Source organism: Anomaloglossus baeobatrachus, chromosome 1 (genome assembly GCF_048569485.1).
Source record: "Anomaloglossus baeobatrachus isolate aAnoBae1 chromosome 1, aAnoBae1.hap1, whole genome shotgun sequence".
Lineage (NCBI taxonomy): Eukaryota > Metazoa > Chordata > Amphibia > Anura > Aromobatidae > Anomaloglossus > Anomaloglossus baeobatrachus.
Genome location: NC_134353.1, coordinates 540,429,839 through 540,450,331, shown reverse-complemented (window position 1 = coordinate 540,450,331; position 20,493 = coordinate 540,429,839). Strand labels below are relative to the sequence as shown.

Sequence of the window (20,493 nt, the reverse complement as noted above, 5' to 3'; positions counted from 1 at the left end):
AGCTGGCTTCATGAGGTGTTTTTCAGCAAATTTAACTCTGGCCTGTCTATTTTTGGAATTGATGAATGGTTTGCATCTAGATGTGAACCCTTTGTATTTACTTTCATGGAGTCTTCTCTTTACTGTTGACTTAGAGACAGATACACCTACTTCACTGAGAGTGTTCTGGACTTCAGTTGATGTTGTGAATGGGTTCTTCTTCACCAAAGAAAGTATGCGGCGATCATCCACCACTGTTGTCATCCGTGGACGCCCAGGCCTTTTTGAGTTCCCAAGCTCACCAGTCAATTCCTTTTTTCTCAGAATGTACCCGACTGTTGATTTTGCTACTCCAAGCATGTCTGCTATCTCTCTGATGGACTTTTTCTTTTTTTTCAGCCTCAGGATGTTCTGCTTCACCTCAATTGAGAGTTCCTTAGACCGCATGTTGTCTGGTCACAGCAACAGCTTACAAATGCAAAACCACACACCTGTAATCAACCCCAGACCTTTTAACTACTTCATTGATTACAGGTTAACGAGGGAGACGCCTTCAGAGTTAATTGCAGCCCTTAGAGTCCCTTGTACAATTAATTTTGGTCCCTTTAAAAAGAGGAGGCTATGCATTACAGAGCTATGATTCCTAAACCCTTTCTCCGATTTGGATGTGAAAACTCTCATATTGCAGCTGGGAGTGTGCACTTTCAGCCCATATTATATATATAATTGTATTTCTGAACATGTTTTTGTAAACAGCTAAAATAACAAAACTTGTGTCACTGTCCAAATATTTCTGGACCTAACTGTATATTACTGTACATCTTAAAAAAAAATGCTTATGGTATAAATTTGGCAGTATGAAGCTCATTCCTAGCAGGAGGAATACATTAGAGGATTACTCAAGCAGTGCAATTTATCACCAATTCTTAGGGGTACTTTGCACACTACGACATCGCAAGCCGATGCTTGCGATGCCGAGCGCGATATTCCCCGCCATCGCAGCAGCGATATCTTGTGATAGCTGCCGTAGCAAACATTATCGCAACGGCAGCTTCACACGCACTTACCTGCCCTGCGACGTCGCTCTGGCCGGCGACCCGCCTCCTTCCTAAGGGGTCTGGGTTGTGCGGCGTAACACGGCAGGCGGCCAATAGAAGCAGAGGGGCGGAGATGAGCGGGACGTAAACATCCCGCCCACCTCCGTCCTTCCGCATAGCCGGCGTGAGCCGCGGTGACGCAGGTACGCTGATGTTCCTCGCTCCTGCGGCTTCTCACACAGCGATGTGTGCTGCCGCAGGGGAATGAGGAACAACATCGTATCGTCGCTGCCGCGCAATTATGAGAATGTCGGACACTACACCGATGATACGATTACGACGCTTTTCCGCTCTTTAATCGTATCAAAAACGCTTCACACACTAAGATATCGACAGCGATTCCGGATGTGCGTCACTTTCGATTTGACCCCACTGACATCGCAGGTGCGATGTCGTAGTGTGCAAAGTACCCCTTAGAACAGAGCTCTGAAATAGCGGAGTAAGAACAGTGCTATATATAATGAATGGAACAGTTGGGGCGCATGTATAGTTACCCCTCCATCTTCACTGAGCATTTCAGAGCTCATCAGCAAGTTATCGTCTATCCTGAGACAGTGTTTCAGTGTTAGGAATAACCCATCAATCCCGTTAAAATTAACATTATTGTTCACCGGTCCAAACAGAGATTGGAAATCAACACAGGTACAGTACAAAATGTTTTTGTCCTTTACCTTTCTAGGATTCATACTTTAGCTGTGGCTAAATAGTCCAATTTAATGATGACGTTTCCCCAATTTTTTAATGTAGAACTGGACACAAGATATAATACTGCATGCGGAGCAGAATTAAACAATTTTTTTTTTTTTTCAATTTTGCTTCTTCATTGTGGAGATACCAAAGTAATTGGCACAAAGAGTGTTTAAAAAAAATAATAAAAAAAAAAGCCTGAGTGGCTGTCAGGCAGCCAAACCAGGCAGATTGGTAACAACTACCTGCCTGTTAGTACTTTGGCACATTTCTTTTTTTAACCTTTTGCTATCCAATAAAATTTCCTGTTCTGCCTATTGAAATCCTATTATAATTGGGAAAGAAAACATCAAAGCAGAATTTTGCAATATGAATGAATTTTGGAAAATAAATCAACAGGTAATCAATTTATTCAAATGTGAATGATAAACAAGGCAGTGGCCCGATGAAGGAGCGTAACAGAAATTTTGGAATGTCCCCCCCGGGGGGACTCCGGATAGGAAAAGGTTAAACAAGTCCTGGATATGCTCTTTAATGGCCGATGTGATACAATACAGTAGTTATTTATGGAAAGTGTCGTAAGAAAAGGTAAGTTTTCTTTTACTATAAACATAGTAAAAATCTTGGGTTTAAAATAAAAAAAAAAAAAAATTATTTTCTGAATATATATTCATTTAAAAAGTAAACCTAAACTTTTATCTGCCACTGTATTTGGTTTCAAAATTGCTCTGACATGCAATCAGTAGTGAGGTGATAACAGCAGTCAATAGTGATATCCGTTATCTGCGCATTGCATGACTTTGTAATAAAGCGGGGGTTGTAAATGTCTAACCTCTCACCTAAGTAAACTAATGCAATTGTAAAATCAATGTTAAGTATGCTCAGCTGAACAGATAGTGTAATAATCAATGAGTGGTACAGTATATAAAAGAGACAGAATATAACTGTACATGCCACGGGCTGGCAAATCTCACAGGAAGAAATTCAACATTGAGTGATGTCTATGCATTGCAAAATATTTGCATCCAAGTATTAGAAATACTCAAATGTGCAATTATGTTACTTTGTCTAATTACTTTTGAGCAGGTGAAAACAGAGGGAGTATATAAAAAGTGTTTAAACCAATCACCAGGATTCTCCTATATAACCTAAAGCCAGTGCTATACTGGCACTATCAGGCTGATTCTATACATACCTTTAGTTGTCAGCTCGGATGTATAGGTTTTGAAACACAAGCACGTAAAGTTTGTAAAATGAGCAGCTTTTTGATTCGCAGATCGTTGATAGCTGGGGTGGATATTCATAGTGATTCCCGCCCCCCTTCTGTTATGTATGCTTATAGAAGCGTTTTACTAAGTGGCTAGAAGGACCTTTGCTGATGTCATACCCATGTGTATGTGACCAGAAGGGGCGGGGCCTCAGCCAACAGAAAAATAATGTTGCTTCCTGGTATCACCTATGTTGGCCAAGGTCCCGCCCCTTCTGGTCACATGGGTATGAAATCAGCAAAGGTCCTTCTAGCCACTTAGTAAAATGTTTCTATAATAGAATTAGCATACTGTAAATAACAGATAGGGGAGGACAGACAGACCAGGGGAAGAGAATCACTATGAATACCCACCCCAGCTATTAGCTGATCGGCAGCTGCTGCCAATCAATAAGCTGCTTATTTTACAAATTTTACTTGCTTCTGTTTCAAAAACTATACATCCAAGCTGACAACTAAAGGTATGTATAGAATCAGCATGATCGTGCCAGTATAGCCCTGACTTTAGGTTATATAGGAAAATCCTGGTGATTGGTGCACTTTAATTCCTAAATGGCTAACAGATTGAAGTGCATATTTTAGCTTTCAATCACATATTCAAAGTCTTGTATTATATCCATTGTATTGAGCGATAGCAGTTAAATTCTGAAAAGTCCAAATACTTATGGGCCCAACTGAGCAGAAGTTATGGCATATTATGAGGGAAAACACATACCGGACTGCTGATCTCTGCACAGCTCCTACTCTAAGGCTATGTGCGCACGTTGCGTAAAAACATGCAGTTACGCTGCGCTTTGTAGCGCAGCGTAACTGCATGCGTCCTGCGGCCCCTGCACAGTCTATGGAGATTGTGCAGGGGCCGTGCGCACGTGGCGTCTAAGAGCGCAGCGCTTCGGCTACTGCCGAAGCGCTGCGCAAAAAGAAGTGACATGTCACTTCTTTCCTGCGCTTTGCCGGCAGCTCCTGCTCTGTCTATGGGAGGAGCTGCAGGCAGAGCGCATGGAATCGGCGCTCACTACGGACATTTCTGCAGCGATCTAAAGCGCACTGCAGGGCTTGTACGCAACGTGCGCACATAGCCTAAAACTGTGACGACAGCTGCTCCCTTAGCCCAAATCCCACTAAAAATGCCAACATAAAAGTATGTGTGAAGGAGATTAAACCTGTATTGTACAAATCAGACACCTACAATAGGCGTTAAATCAAACAGGCACACAAAACCCATAAACATGGCACAAATTATCCATTAGTTGTGCTACTGCACACGGCACCACTTTTCCAGAGCACATGGATTGATAAATGTGCCCCAGTTTATATCCAAAAAAAAGTAACCCCAATTTTATGCTGTGAAATCATATTGTGAGGACTACTGTTGAAAAACATATTAAGAAAAATGGAAAGGGATTGTTTCTTCACATATATCCCCTCAGTTTAGCCTCAATAGTCTCAAATATTAATGTTCTTGCCTACACTAAATGCAAAGAAAATCTGTCACCAAGATTTCTCTCTGTAAATCTATGGTGGGTGAAATAAGTATTGAACAAGTCAACAATTTTCTAAATATATTTTTATAAAGATGCTATTGACAAATTTTTCAACAGTTGTCGGTAACAACCCATCCAATCCACACAGGCAGATAAATCAAACCATAGAGGTCCATAAATTAAATTGTGTGTAATAATGAGAAATAAAGGGAAAAAGTATTGAACAGAAGAAAGAAGAGGTGCAAATAGCTATGGAAAGTCATGACACCAACTGAAATCTATCAGTCATTAGAAAGAAATCCTGCCACTTAGTGAAAAATATTATCATCAGTTAGCTCAATTTATGGCCTATAAATAGGAGTCTCATTACCAAGGTGCCACACAAGAAACACCTCATGATTGGTAAAACCAGTGAGCTGTCTTAAGACCTTAGCAACTTTATTGTTGCAAAACATACTGATGGCATTGGTTACAGAAGGATTTCTAAACTCCTGAAGGTTTCAGTGGGAACTGTTGGGGCCATAATCCGGAAGTGGAAAGAACGTCATTTCACCATAAACTCGCTACAATCAGGTACTCCCCATGAGATTTCAAACAAAGTAGTGAAAAGAATCATAAGAGATGTCCAAGAGCCAATGACCACCTGTGGAGAGCTACAGAAAGATTTGGAATCAGTGGGTACAATTGTTTTAAAGAAAACAATACTGTAAGTAATGCACTCAACCTCTATAGCTTATATGCATGTTCACCACACAAGACTCCATTGCTGAACAAAAAGCATGTTCAAGAGAGTTTAAAGTGTGTTCAACAACATTTAGACAAGCATGTAAAATACTGGGAGAATATAGTCTGGTCAATGAGACCAAAATTTAACACTTTGGATGCCATAATACACATTAGGTTTGGAGGGCAAAAGGAACAGCAGATCACCCCAAAAGCACCATACCAACAGTGAAGTTTGGAGGTGGGAACATCATGGTGTGGGCTTATTTTTCATACAACACTGGGAGACATCAAATTACTGAAGGAAGGGTGAATGGACAAATGACATTCTTGATAAAAATCTGCTGCAATCTAGTAGGATGATGAAGATAAAACAATTGTGGAGAATTCAGCAAACAATAAGACAAAGCCAAGGAAACTGGTTTCAGAGAAAGAAATCTGACCGGTAACCCAGTTGCTTCCGACCTTACAAGGGCAGTCCACAGCTAGCCCTAATTTGGAAACCCTGCTCTCTCTCTCTGGGTGACCGCCCGACGGCACTTTTTTTTTTTCTTTTTTTTCAATTTATTCCCTATCCACATTGGGTTTCAGGTTAATTGTCCTGCTCTTACCACCATTTTGCTTCCTTTTGCAGATACTAGCCCTTGCTAAGACCATTTTACAGCCCAAAGGCTTGAGTCCCTATTGACTTATATGGAGTTCGGGGTCCATGGTCAAATTCAGGTCAAGTCCGGGTTCAGAACCGAACTTTTAACTAAAGTCTGGCCAAACCTGTTGAACCCGAACATCCACGGGTCCGGTCATCCATAATCAAGAGCATTTTAATGAAATTAGCTCATCCAATGACCAATAATGAGAGGGGGCACCAGGCGTTAAATTTTACCCTAAATTAAATTAACAAGGGGTCTAAATTAAGGGAGAGGAAATCTCTTGGCCTTGCATTGTAACTATCCCTAGTGGTATTGCGCATGCTTGACAGGCCACCCCATTCAACTCCTCCTGGCAAAGCTCTTGAAGGAGAACCAAGGAGATAGGGTCGACAAGGGTGCCTAATTCTGGTGATTTGCAGGATCCACACTGATCAAACAATTATTCAGTTTAGACTGGAATATTCCTTTAAAGTTCAGCTGTTTGTGCTGTGCAGCCATCCCCTTCTTCATGATTCACTAACAGAAGTTATAATTTTCTGTCTTACAGAAAGGATAACAACTACATTATCCGTTTTAATTTATTACTGAGATGAGTTCTCCAAAATATATTCGTAATATAAACCAAGAACGCAGTAACACGTCAACGGATATCGAATCACATTTACAGAGACTTGAAAATGACACTTTCCAGTGGTCGGTAGCTCACAGCTTTATGCATATTTCAAGCATTGGAACTGAGTACAGGAAGCTAGAGGAAAATCGGATTGTCTCTATCTGGCCATAATGCACAGTTTCCACAGCATGCTGGAAACGGACTCCTTGGCAGCGAGTGAATGATAGTCGCCCAAATGACTTCTTATGTACTCACCTTCAAATACACCAAATTAGATCAATATATTGAAGATTTAAATCCCAACTCTGCTTGAGAAGGGACAAAAAACAAGTCCTTGAAGAACTCTACAACTACAGCAGAAAAGTTTTCCCCAGGCTGCTGTGGCTGCACATATTCTATTTCAAAGTCATTGTCTACTCCCTCGGCTTCTGACAATTTGCAGTTTTCAACCCAAACTTAACACTTTGAAGTGTCCTCTAATGACTCTTAATATTCTGACGGCGCTGCTGTAAAATGAGGAGCTGTGCCGTTTGTAAGTATGATAATTTGTTATCGATCTGCGGCACATCTCAAATCTACGAAAGGTATTATTTCTCTCATTCCTTAGAACATTTCGTTTAGCAGCAAAAAAAAAAAAAAAAAAAATGGCTCACTGCACTGAATGTAGATGTACGTCTGCCATCATATACTGTATTTAGTAATGCGCGTAAAAAATAATGACCCTACAATAAATTAGCGATGTGTTGCAGCTAAATTGATAAGTACCATATTTTTTGGACTATAAGACGCACTTTTTTTTCTCCAAATTTGGGAGGAAAGTGTGGGGTGCGTCTTATAGTCCGAATGTCATGTACCTGCAGGTTAGGGAGCTGTGGGGAGGCAGCAGCGGTAGAATGGGATCACAGGAGGCAGGTAGGGTCGCTGCTGCAGGAAGCCGGCGGCTGGAGAAACCACGTGTGCCCGCTGTTTACAGTAAAGGAATATTCATTAGCTGCTCCCCGCCCACTTCTCTCAGCTGTCTTCAGTCAGTGACTAGAAGCGGGTGTGAGGAGCAGCAAATCTATACTTGTTTAATTTAAACAGCGGACACATGGGAGCTCCAGACGCCGGCTTCCTGCAGGGCTGGGGAGACTGTGTACGCTGTTTAGGAGGCAGGAGCAGGGTGCCGCTGCAGTAATGTCTGGCCCAGAGGAAGTGCAGATCACTGCAGTGTCCGGGCCAGAGCACGGCATACCTTCACAGCACAGCCGCAGTCTCTGTGCTGAGTGCTCACATTGCTTTCACTTTGCTCCTGCCTCTGCACTAGAAACAAAGTCTCCCGAAACAGCAGGACCTGCAGTGATGTAATGAAAAGGGGTGATCCAGAACAGCACAGTGCCCTGCCTCTTCATTACATCACTGCAGGTCCTCAAGATATGGCAGACTTTGTTTCTAGTGCCAGGACTAAACTGAAGCATGGTGAGCAGCACATCAGTAAAAGTAAGGAAATAAATAATATAGTGTATAAAGGCATTACTGTACACCTGGATGGGGTTGGATCAATATATATATATATATATATATATATATATATATATATATATATATATATATATATATATATATATATATATATATATATATATATATATATATATATATATATATATATATATAAAATGACACACACACACACACATGTTGGAGGATCACACATATAGGAATGGGGAACATACATATTCCATGATGGGGGTCATATATACCCGGAAGAGACCCAGAATGGGGGATATGCTTACAGAATTTGGGGATATTACCTCCATGTGTGTCATGACCACATTTTTTTACTTTTCTTTTTTTTCTATTTTTTCCTCTTCTAAAACAAGGGTGCGTCTTATAGTTTGAAAAATATGGTACTGCGTTTCCCCAAACATAAACCCTATCCCGAAAATAAGCCCTAGGAGGATTTTCGGCCTTTTTTTTTGGAGTAGGCTTGAAATATGAGACCTACTCCAAAAATAAGCCCAAGGACAACCCCTGCAAGTAGTTTGTTAGTTCTCCCTGTGTCTACATGGGTTTCCTCCAGGTTCTCTGGTTTCCTTCCGTACTCCAAGAGCCCCAATGGTGACAATATTGCTGATGTATGTAAAGCACTGCGGAATATGTTAGCGCTATATATAAAAAAAAAGAAAAAAAATGTAACCCTAGGCATTCCTGCCTGTAAAACAAAGATTTCAACACCCTCATTGGTGCCTCCTTTTTGCATTGACTCAATCTCTTCAAACCCTAACATAAGTATTTCTGTGAGGAAACACTAGTAAGAAAAGAACAAGTACCATCATAATAAAAATTCTACAGTCTCCGTTTCATTGGTGCCTTTGTATACATTAGATACTCCACAAACATTCAAAAACACAAAGTGTTTCCCCCCATAGAAATGGCTTCCTCAGGAGTGAAACAAGATACTGTTGTCTGATGTACATTTAAATAATATGTGCTATGACTGTACCATCATGATCCCCCTCATGTACGTTCTACTGATTTTTGGGGGGGGGAATTGCAACTACAGCATCTTTTAACGATTGAGGGAAAATCAATGTTGATCTATAGCTGGAGTATTTTTTGCTGTCAATTAATGACCAACAATGTTCATCACGTCATACTCAAAGCCGATGGACTTCTTAATATATAGTCAATACTCATCTCCAAAATCCCAGGCAAATATAACACCCCACGTGAAAATAACCCGAATATAAGCCTAGCACATTTTGCAAAGAAGAAAGGAATATAAGCCCCGATCTTATTTTCGGGCAAACACGGTAGTAAGATCAGATTGTTCTTGGTGCGATTTCTGCTTTTAGCAAATATTTAGGAATTGATGGCATCATAAAGTATGGCTCAGGAGGAAGCAACTATTCACTTAAGGCTACATTCACATGACCGTTTCGTTTTTGCGGGCCGCAAAAAACGGTCTGTTGTTTCCACGGATGCATCCGTGTGGAATCCGTGTGACATCCGTTCTGTTTACGGTCCGTGTGCCTTCAGTTTTTTTTTGCGGACCGCAAAAAACGGAAGCAGCAAGAAAGATAGATGAGTAGATATAGAGATGGATAGAGATAGAGAGATAGAGGAATGAATGAATGAATGAATGAATAGAGGGATAGATAGATGATAGATAGATGAGAAAGACATATGTAAATGTCCCACCCCCCATACATATTCTAAGCTGGCACCCTTTTGTGACTTTCAACTGTTTAACTCCATATCAACATGGATTTATGAAGGATCGCTCCTGTCAAACTAACCTGATCAGCTTCTATGAGGATGTAAGCTCTCACATGGACCGAGGAGAATCATTGGATGTCATTTATCTCGACTTCGGTAAAGCATTTGACACTGTCCCACATAAAAGACTGCTAAGTAAAATGAGAAAGCTTGGGCTCGGGGAAAATGTGTGTAGATGGGTAGGTAGCTGGCTTAGTGGTAGAAAACAAAGAGTGGTTATTAATGGTGCATACTCAGATTGGGCCAGGGTTACTAGTGGGGTGCCACAGGGGTCTGTATTGGGCCCCCTACTATTTAATATATTTATTAATGATCTGGTGGATGGTTTACAGAGTAAAATATCAGTATTTGCAGATGATACAAAACTATGTAAGGTAGTTAACACAAAGGAGGACAGTTTGCAACTACAGATGGATTTGAGTAAATTGGAGAATTGGGCTGAAAAATGGCAAATGAGGTTTAACACAGATAAGTGTAAGGTTATGCACATGGGAAGGAGAAACAGATGCTACGATTACTTACTAAATGGGAAACTGCTGGGGAAATCAGACATGGAAAAAGACTTAGGCATCTTAGTGAATAAGAATCTAAATTGGAGTGCCCAGTGTCAGGCAGCAGCCACCAAAGCAAATAGGGTGATGGGATGCATTAGAAGAGGTCTGGGGGCACGAGATGAAAACATCATTCTCCCTCTGTACAAATCACTAGTCAGACCACACTTGGAGTGTTGTGTGCAATTTTGGGCGCCGGTGCTGAAGAAAGACATTACTGAACTTGAAAGGGTTCAGCGGCGGGCTACTAAAATAATAAATGGAATGGGTGCATTACAATACACGGAAAGGTTATCAAAATTAGGTCTATTTACTCTAGAAAAGAGAAGACTTAGGGGAGACCTAATAAATATGTACAAATATATCAGAGGGCCATATAGAGATCTCTCCCATGATCTGTTTGTACCAAGGACTATGACAAGAACAAGGGGGCATTCTTTTCGATTGGAGGAAAGAAAATTCCTACATCAGCATAGAAGAGGGTTCCTCATGGTAAGAGCAGTGAGGCTCTGGAACTCTCTTCCTGAGGAAGTGGTGATGGCCAACTCACTGAATGAATTTAAGAGAGGAATGGATGCATTTCTTGTTAGCAAAAGTATAGAAGGTTATAAATAGCATAATCTTACAGGTAGATAGAAGAGCGACCTAGATTATTAGAGGAATGGGGGGGGGCTGCAATACCAAGACAGGTTATTAAACTTGGGGTTAGTTAGGAAAAACAAAGGCTTAGGGGGATCTAATCACAATGTATAAATATATGAGGGGACAGTACAGAGACCTTTCCAAAGATCTCTTTACACCTAGGCCTGCGACTGGAACACGGGGGCATCCGCTACGTCTTGAGGAAAGAATGTTTAATCATAATCACAGATAAGGATTCTTTACTGTACGAGCAGTGAGACTATGGAGCTCTCTGCCGTATGATGTTGTAATGAGGGATTCACTAGTAAAATTTAAGCAGAGCCTGGACGCATTTCTTGAAAAATATAATATTACCAGTTATGTATATTAGATTTTATGACAGGGTGTTGATCCAGGGAATTAGTCTGATTGCCGTATGTGGAGTCAGGAAGGAATTTTTTTCCCCATTGGAGCTTATTTGACACATTGGTTTTTTTTTGCCTTCCTCTGGATCAACATGTTAGGCTACGGGTTGAACTAGATGGACTTAGAGTCTCCCTTCAACCTTAAAAACTATGAAACTATGTGGCACTGAAGGGTACTTAGCCTTGTATTTAGCCAAAAAATAAATAAATAATTTAAAAAAAAAATGACGTGGGGCCCCTCCTATCTTTTGTAGCCAGCTAGGGTAAAGCAAATGGCTGCAGCCTGCAAACCACAGCTGGCAGCTTCACCTTGGTTGGTAATCCAAAACAGAGGGCACCCCACGCTGTTATTTTAAATTAAATAAATAATTTAAAACAAAAAACACGAGGCCCCCCCCAAATTGGATCATCAGCCAAGGTAAAGCAGACAGCTGTGGTTTGGTATTCTCAGACTAGGGAGGTCGCCTGTTATTGGACACTCCCTAGCCTAAAAATAGCAGGCCACAGCCGCCCCAGAAGTGGTGCATCCATTACATGTGCCAATCCTGGCGCTTCACCCAAACTCATCCTGTTGCCCTGGTGCGGTGACAAACGGGGTAATATATGGGGTTGGTGCCAGATGTGTAATGTCACCTGGCACCAGGCCCTGGGGTTAGTGATGTCACGCGTCTATCAGATACCCGACATCACCAACACAGTCAGTAATAAAAAAAAAAAAAAAAAAAGTTTTATTTGAAAAAAAACATTCCCCAAACCATTCCCTCTTTCACCAATTTATTGAAAAGAACAATCAAATCCGGGTCCAGAGTAATCCAATAAGGGGGTCCCACGACGATCCATACCATAGTCACTGTCCCAGTCAATGAAGCACAGAATGTTCCCCATTGGCTGGGAGAGTAGTGCACTGAGCTAACATCATGAGGTCAGCCCAGGTCACTGCAGGGGATGACGAGCGCTGCCATCAGATTAGATGAGATCATTACCTGCTGTGACGATCTCCTGCTCTCCTGACGTCAGCACTGTCACTGACTTCTATGCCTGCCGCGTCCTCAGTGAAGAATCGCGGGATCCTGTGACGTCACCGCTAGTGACAGTCTCGAGCCGCCCGCGAGAATTGATGTGAGAACGCAGCGGGCATAGAAGTCAGTGACAGCGCTGATGTCAGGAGAGCAGGGGATCGTCACAGCAGGTAATGATCTCATCTAACCTCCTGACAGCAGCGCTCGTCATCCCCGTGGCTGCCCGCACTGCAGTGTGAGAAGCTGACACTACAGTGCGGGCAGACACTGACACACTGCAGTGCGAGCAGCCGCGGGGCTGGCAGAGAGCAGGACACAGACTGCATGGGCACCCGAGAGAGGTCACACGGAAGTACGTCCGTGCGGCTTCCAGGGATTTTTTGGGCCCATTGACTTGTATTGAGTCACAGTCCGTTATTACGGAACAGAATAGGACATGTTCCATAATAACGGAACGGACATACGGCATCCGATGTGTTTTTTTGTAGGATCAGATGCACATGGAAGTTCTTCCGTGTGCCATCCGATCCTACACAAAAGACATTGAAAAGATGGTCCTCTCTGTGGGTCCGCAAAAAAACAGGAACTTACCAGGACAAACGGATCGGTCATTTGAATGAGCCCTCAAGAACAACAGTCATTATCATTTTTATTGCAGAAATCAATAGTACACATGAAGATAAGCAACTTTTTAATATATCTTAGACTAATTTCATTCTTTCTCCTAGAATTGATCATCAAAATTCTCAATTCGGAGGTAAAATCTGTATTCAAGGAACACTTTCCAATTACTGAGATAGATTACAGTTCTAACAGATGAGAAATATTTATATCAGTTTGGTAGGGTCCAGCTCCCAACACCTCAGCAGATCAGGTAATTGAAGGGATAGTGCCCACTCTGTAATTTCTCTGCAACACTAGGCACAGCGACTACTAAAGGACGGGCCTGGGTCTCAAACAATGGAGATGTGGTGGCCCTATAATTAGCTAATTGGCTGGGGAGTGGAAAGTCATTCTCATTGTCTCATTGATCTGAAGTTGATGGCATATGCTAATAAGCCTTTAATTATGAAGTTGACAAGCCTTTACCTGTGCAAAAAAAAATTTAATGGACCTTCACTCTTAAACCCATAAATGTTTGGCTGATCTGCATTTACATAACTAAATTATGGGGAATCTCAGGGACAAGGTGCCCTTAAATGGAATCTGTCAGCGGGATTTTGCTATGTAAGCTAAGACAGCATGCTGCAAGGGTTAACACAAAGAATTCAGGGATGCCTGCCTTGTCAAGGTCTGATCTGTTGTTTATTTGATATGCTTGTTTAAGCAGCAGGACTTAATCATTGCTGGACTACAACATCACGCACTCGGCAGTCCGGTATGCCCCCTTCTTTGATTGGCATCTTGCAGTCAATGCTCAATCTCTATAGGCAGAGCCTGGTGTGAGCGGAAACTGTAGGCGGGTGCTGTAGGCTTCCTACCCCCGCCCCCACCCGAGGGACAGTGAACCACTGAAGTGTAGAGAGAAGCCCCAGCCTTAAAAGCTGTATGTGTTTCCTGTCCTAGGTGGGTGGACCCTCTCTCCTGGGTGCTGTTTTGGGGAAGGGAAAATTCTGATTGTTTCAAAAGTGCTGCACCCAGTAATCTAAGTGATGCATCGTTGGATTCAGGGCCTGTTTGTCTACGTCTTGCTGCTTTCAGATGAGGTAGCAAAAAACAACTGATAGATTCCCTTTAATGAGAGCTGCTTAGCATTCCAGTCACAGTAGCAGTCACCTGCTAGTCTCTATGGGATCCCCAGTTCCCACTGGTCAAGCCCATTTCCACCAGGTAAAAATTCCCCCACAGGTTTCAGAAACAGCATGGATTTTCCTGAAATGAATTTAATCAACAAGGGCTTAAGCAAATATTAATTTCTCCTAACTGGATAATGCCTACTTTATCTAACAGGATTCTGCCGGGTATTCATTCTTCTGAGAATCTTGGATGCTGTGCTACCAATCCATATGGTGCACATGAAAACATCTCGGGGAAATAAATGAGGACTCAGAAATCCTTATAATGTGATTTCCCTCATTAACCTTTGGGGTTATATGAAAACAGCAGGGAGAACGCTTTTCTGCTGTAAAAACTTATCAGGAACAACCAGCCTTACAGACGCTAAGCAACATCAATGACTTACAGATCTTGTCTTCAAATGAAGGCCAACTGTGTTTACTGAGAATGTGCTGCTAAATCCTGTCTTCTAGCAATAGAGCGGCACAAGCCACATTGCTCTTCTCCGGATCACATTTATTAATACCCAAGCAAGTGGCAAAACAGCCCTCTATTAAGAAGGGTTTCACAATCAGATATTTTTTAATACTATCTGGTCATATTTTTCAATTTTTACTTCTAATGCTCATTTCACTAATTGAATACGGAAAAAAAAAAAAAGTGAAAAAGAAAAGCCCTCTGTCACAAAAGTAACAAACATTCGGCAAAGTAAGATTTATTTTAGTCACAAAGAACATGTTCATGAATAGTAGGTAAGTCATGGTACTATTCGGTAATATAACTAATGTGCAACATTTTATCTAGCACGATACGCCTCTGTTGGGTTTTTAAAAGGCTTTAAAAAGGTTTTTTTGGGGGATTGTCCAAAAAATTATCCCCAACGTGGTAAAAATTTAAAAATGTATACTCCTTATATCCTCTGCAACGCAACACCAGTAGTCCCCGCTGGGACCAAAAGGGATAACTAGAGACGAGCGAACCTGAATTTATCAAAAAAATAAAAAAATCAATGTTTGAGCTCAGGTGCTTTACACATGCGGACGACTCGATCCAGCATCGCTATGCTCGGGTACACCGGATACTAAGCCCAGTGCGAGCCATTCAAACAACAGCATGATTGGATGTAGTGTGAACAGGAAAAAAAAAGTCTTCCCTCCCCCGGAAGTGATCTGTTCATGGCTGGCTGCATGTGGGCAAAGCCCCAAACTAGCCAATTAGTGACTTCCAATGGGGTTCAGGTCAAGTCCGGGTTCTGATCAGAACTTCAGTCAAAGTCCGGCGGAACTTGCCAAACCAAACTTCAACGGATCCGTTCATCTCTAGTGATGACACTTTCCACTTGGTTGCTGCAGCCAATCAGTGGACTCAGTGGTCATATTCTTTAACAAACCATCACTGAAGCCAAAAATTGGTCCTGGCAGTATGGTGACTGGTGGCTGGTACATTACTACTCCTGGCACCCACCATCAAGCAACTAAGTGATAAATAACTCCTATTTTATAAACTTTCCTGCCCCCCCCCCCAAAAAAAACCAAAAAAACAAACCTATTTCTGTTAGTCATCTCCATGAAAATATTGTTTTCTCTTTTCATTTTAAAACTGGAAATTGAATTAGCAAAATTATTGTAAAATGAATAATTACATTAATTTGCGGCAATTGCTACCTTCCTGCAGTAAACAGATGTTGAACTCTGCTGTAATAACGGCTTAAATCTGTACATCATATCTAGTGTACGGATCTACCTACTCTAGTAGAGGAAAGTTAGGTGTGTGTGTGTGTGTGTGTGTGTTTGTGTGTGTGTGTGGTCTTCAGCGTCCTAGTAAACCAGTGCGTTCTGCCTGCACCAAATTTCTGCAGCAAATTTGCATCTCCTGGCAGAAAACGTGTCAAAAAAGTGGCAAAACCATTTTTGTGTGTTTTTTTGCCAAGAGATGCAGATTTGGTGCTGGAATTTATACACCAAATTCCTGCACCAAATCAACATCTCCTGGCAAAAAAAAAAACAAAAAACAAAAAAAACAATGTGTAGTTCTGATGTGTTTTTTTTGCCCAAAGATACAAATTTGATGCAGGAATTTGTAAAAAAATTCCAGCACCAAATCTGCATCTTTTGGCAAAAAAAAACCCAAAACAAAACAAAACCAAAAAACTGTTTTCTGCCAGGAGATGCAGGTCTGATTGAACACAGTTCACCTGAGGTGAGGTCACTGAGTTCAATCAGTTCACCTGAGGCGAGTTTACCTGTGGTCACAGGTGGGCTCCGTGCACAGAACGAGGCTGCATTGATTACTATGTGTCAGACATCGCTGGATCACTATACAAGCGTCGTGGGACCTCGCGTGGATTACGTCAGACCTGGAGGGGTGTTTGGTGGGTTAATAAAGTGGTGAAAGAGGGGGCTTTTTTGTGTTTTATTTCAAATAAAGGATTTTTTCGGTGTATGTGTTTATTTACTTTCACTTAGAGATTAGTGAAGGCGTATCAGAGATGCTGCCATTTCTAATCTTGGACTTAGTGGCAGCTATGGCCTGCCATTAACTCCTTATTACCAGTTTGCCACCGCATCACGGCAATCGGGAAGAGCCGGTAACACGCCGGGACTGTCGCATAATGGATGCGACATTCTCAGGGCAGCTGCGGGCTGATATTCTTGGCTGCGGGAGGGGGGCATTGTGTGTGTGTGTGTGTGTGTGTGTGTGTGTGTGTGTGTGTGTGTGTGTGTGTGTGTGTGTGTGTGTGTGTGTGTGTGAGAGATCGGTGAGTTTACTCTGCTCAATTTCCTCTTCCTCTCCTAGTGACATCATTTCCTTGCAAAACGCAGGGCAGGGATGTACACTATGTCCCGAAAAACGCAAAATACCGCGGGAATAACGCAATGAAACGCACATAATTTTCTACCTGTGTTATTCTCTGCGGTATTTCATGATTACATTACAGTCAATGGTGTACAATACCTGCGGAAAAGAAGGGACATGCTCATTAATTCCGCTGCATAAATTCCGCAGGGACAAAAAAAAAAAAAAGAGAATTTTGTTACTTACCGTAAATTCTTTTTCTTATAGTTCCGTATTGGGAGACCCAGACCATGGGTGTTTAGCTTCTGCCTCCGGAGGACACACAAAGTACTACACTTAAAAGTGTAGCTCCTCCCTCTGAGCTTATACACCCCCTGGTAGCCAGTCCTAGCCAGTTTAGTGCAAAAGCTAAAGGAGAATAGCCACCCACAAGTAGAACCGAGTAAGAACCGGAACAACCGGAGACTCTGTCCACGACAACAGCCGGTGATAACACATGGAACAAGAAAATTGCCAACAGGCAACAGGGAGGGAGCTGCGTCTCCCAATACGGAACTATAAGAAAAAGAATTTACGGTAAGTAACAAAATTCTCTTTTTCTTTATCGTTCCTTTGGGAGACCCAGACCATGGGACGTTCCAAAGCTGTCCCTGGGTGGGAATAAACAGAAAAAACTAAGAAGTAGGCGGAGCCTAACGTCACAAGTGGGCGACAGCCGCCTGAAGGATGCGTCTGCCCAAGCTCGCATCTGCCGAAGCATGAGCATGCACTTGGTAGTGCTTCGAAAAGGTATGCAGGCTAGTCCAAGTGGCAGCCTGACAGACTTGTTGAGCCGTAGCCTGGTGCCTAAAAGCCCAAGAGGCACCGACAGCTCTGGTTGAGTGTGCTTTGATCCCCGGCGGGGGAGGCACCTGAGTACTCTGGTTGGCGTCCGAAATGGTCGATCTAATCCAACGGGCCAAGGTCGGCTTAGAAGCAGAGAGACCCTTGCGCCGCCCTGTGGTTAGCACAAAAAGAGAGGTGCACCGCCTAAGCGCAGCGGTGCGAGACACATAGATCCGGAGAGCACGCACCAGATCTAGAGTATGCAGCGCTTTCTCAAAGCAATGAACAGGGGCCGGACAGAAGGAAGGCAAGGAAATATCCTGGTTAAGGTGGAAGGGAGAGACCACCTTAGGAAGAAAGTCCGGGGTCGGACGGAGAACTACCTTGTCTTGGTGAAAAACCAAAAAAGGTGACTCCGAGGAGAGCGCAGCCAAATCAGAGACTCTCCTGAGAGAAGTTATGGCAACTAGAAAGGCCACCTTTTGAGAAAGACGATACAAAGAAACCTCCCTAAGGGGTTCGAAAGGGGGTTTCTGCAATACCGTGAGGATCAAGTTAAGGTCCCAGGGATCCAAGGGCCGCCGATAAGGCGGAATAATGTGAGACGCACCTTGCCTGAAGGTGCGGACCTGAGCCAGCCGGGCGAGACGCCGCTGGAACAGCACTGATAGAGCTGAGACTTGTCCCTTGAGAGAGTTGAGGGACAGTCCTAGCTGCAGACCGGACTGTAAAAAAGACAGAAGGGTCGGCAATGAGAATGGCCAAGGAGAATGGCCGGAAGAGCGACACCAGGACAGGAACATTTTGTGATAGATCTTGACGGAGGAAGACTTACGGGCCCGAGTCATAGTGGAGATGACTTCAGGAGGAATACCAGAACCCGTCAAAATCCAGGACTCAAGAGCCACGCCGTCAATTTGAGTGCCGCAGAATTCGGGCGGAAAAACGGACCTTGCGAGAGCAGGTCTGGACGGTCCGGAAGATGCCACGGCATCTCCACGGACAGTTGGAGCAGGTCCGGATACCAAGCTCGCCTGGGCCAGTCCGGTGCAATGAGGATGACTCGACGGCCCTCCATTCTGATCTTGCGCAGGACTCTGGGCAAGAGAGCTAGAGGGGGAAACACGTAGGACAGACGAAACTGGGACCAGTCTTGAACCAGAGCGTCCGCGGCGAAGGCCTGAGGATCGTGGGAGCGAGCCACGTAAACCGGAACCTTGTTGTTGTGACGGGATGCCATTAGGTCCACGTCCGGAGTGCCCCACTTGCGGCAGATTAACTGAAACACTGCCGGGTGCAGGGACCACTCGCCACCGTCCACGGATTGACGGCTGAGATAATCTGCCTCCCAGTTTTCTACGCCAGGGATGTGGACTGCGGATATGGTGGACTTGGAGTCCTCCGCCCATTGAAGAATGCGTTGGACCTCCAACATTGCCAGGCGGCTGCGTGTCCCGCCTTGGTGATTGATGTATCCAACCGCTGTCGCGTTGTCTGACTGGACTTGAATGTGCCTGCCCGCCAACAGGTGGTGAAAGGCTAGGAGAGCTAGAAGCACAGCTCTGGTTTCCAGCACATTGATTGAAAGGGCTGACTCGGACGGAGTCCAAGTGCCCTGTGCTCTGTGGTGGAGACATACCGCTCCCCAGCCGGATAGGCTGGCATCCGTGGTGAGAATCACCCAGGACGGAGTCAGGAAGGAGCGCCCTTGGGACAGGGAGAGGAGCAGTGGGGAGTGTCCCTCCCCTGTGTAGAACGGCCGCCGGGAGGAGCCGAACCTGTCCCTCTGCATGAGTGACATGCGAGGGCAGGAAAACGAAACTAGGCCTCCGGCGAAGCCAGGGCCTAAATTTAAGCGGCGAGGCCGACAAGCAGGCACCATCGGCGCGGTTCTCAGGCAAAAGCTAGAGAACCCGCCGGAAAAGTTAAAACAATCACATACAGCATACTCTCCCCTTACAATAAAGAACCGGGACCCCCAACATAAACGTCTCAGGTACTTAGCTGCTGAGACGCAGGGCCATGTCCCTGGGGATGAGTGCTCTGGTCCAACAGAATCCTCAAGGGGCTGTGGATGGAGACCGGACTCCTGCCAGGCATGGAGACCGTGCTGGCTCCCACTTCAAGCCAGAGCCCAGAAGGGATGGTGAAGGAGCGCGGCATGTAAGGCTGCAGCCTTGTAAATCAACCTTAACAACACCGCCGACACAGTGGGGAGAGAAGGGACATGCCGGGAGTCCAGACACGGACCCGCTTTTCTTCAAACTCTTTCCAAAAGTCAAACAAATCAGATGAGAATGCATGTTTGGATGTATGCCTCCTGACACAAAGCAATAAACTGGCTAGGACTGGCTACCAGGGGGTGTATAAGTTCAGAGGGAGGAGCTACACTTTTAAGTGTAGTACTTTGTGTGTCCTCCGGAGGCAGAAGCTAAACACCCATGGTCTGGGTCTCCCAAAGGAACGATAAAGAAAACGCAGTGTGTGCACAGCATTTTTTTTTATCCCCATAGGTTTTGCTGGAGAAGGAATGCAGGTAATGTTATAAACATTTTCTGCAGCATTCCTTCAGCGAAATCCGCGCTAATTCCGCGGTAAAATCCGCAGCGTGCGCACAGGGCCTTATGTTGGAAACTTGGCTATACATTGGGGTTGCAACATATCAGTGTTAAATGACCAATGCAGCACTACAATTTGTTAATAGGTGTAAATCCTACTG

At 43.7% G+C, this 20,493-nt stretch overlaps 1 protein-coding gene across 1 annotated transcript in view; it reads right to left on the bottom strand.

Annotated features, from left to right (window-relative positions):
* Positions 1-20,493, bottom strand: part of SLC44A1 (solute carrier family 44 member 1) — a 147,304-nt gene that overhangs the window by 92,629 nt on the left and 34,182 nt on the right. The window lies entirely within an intron of this gene.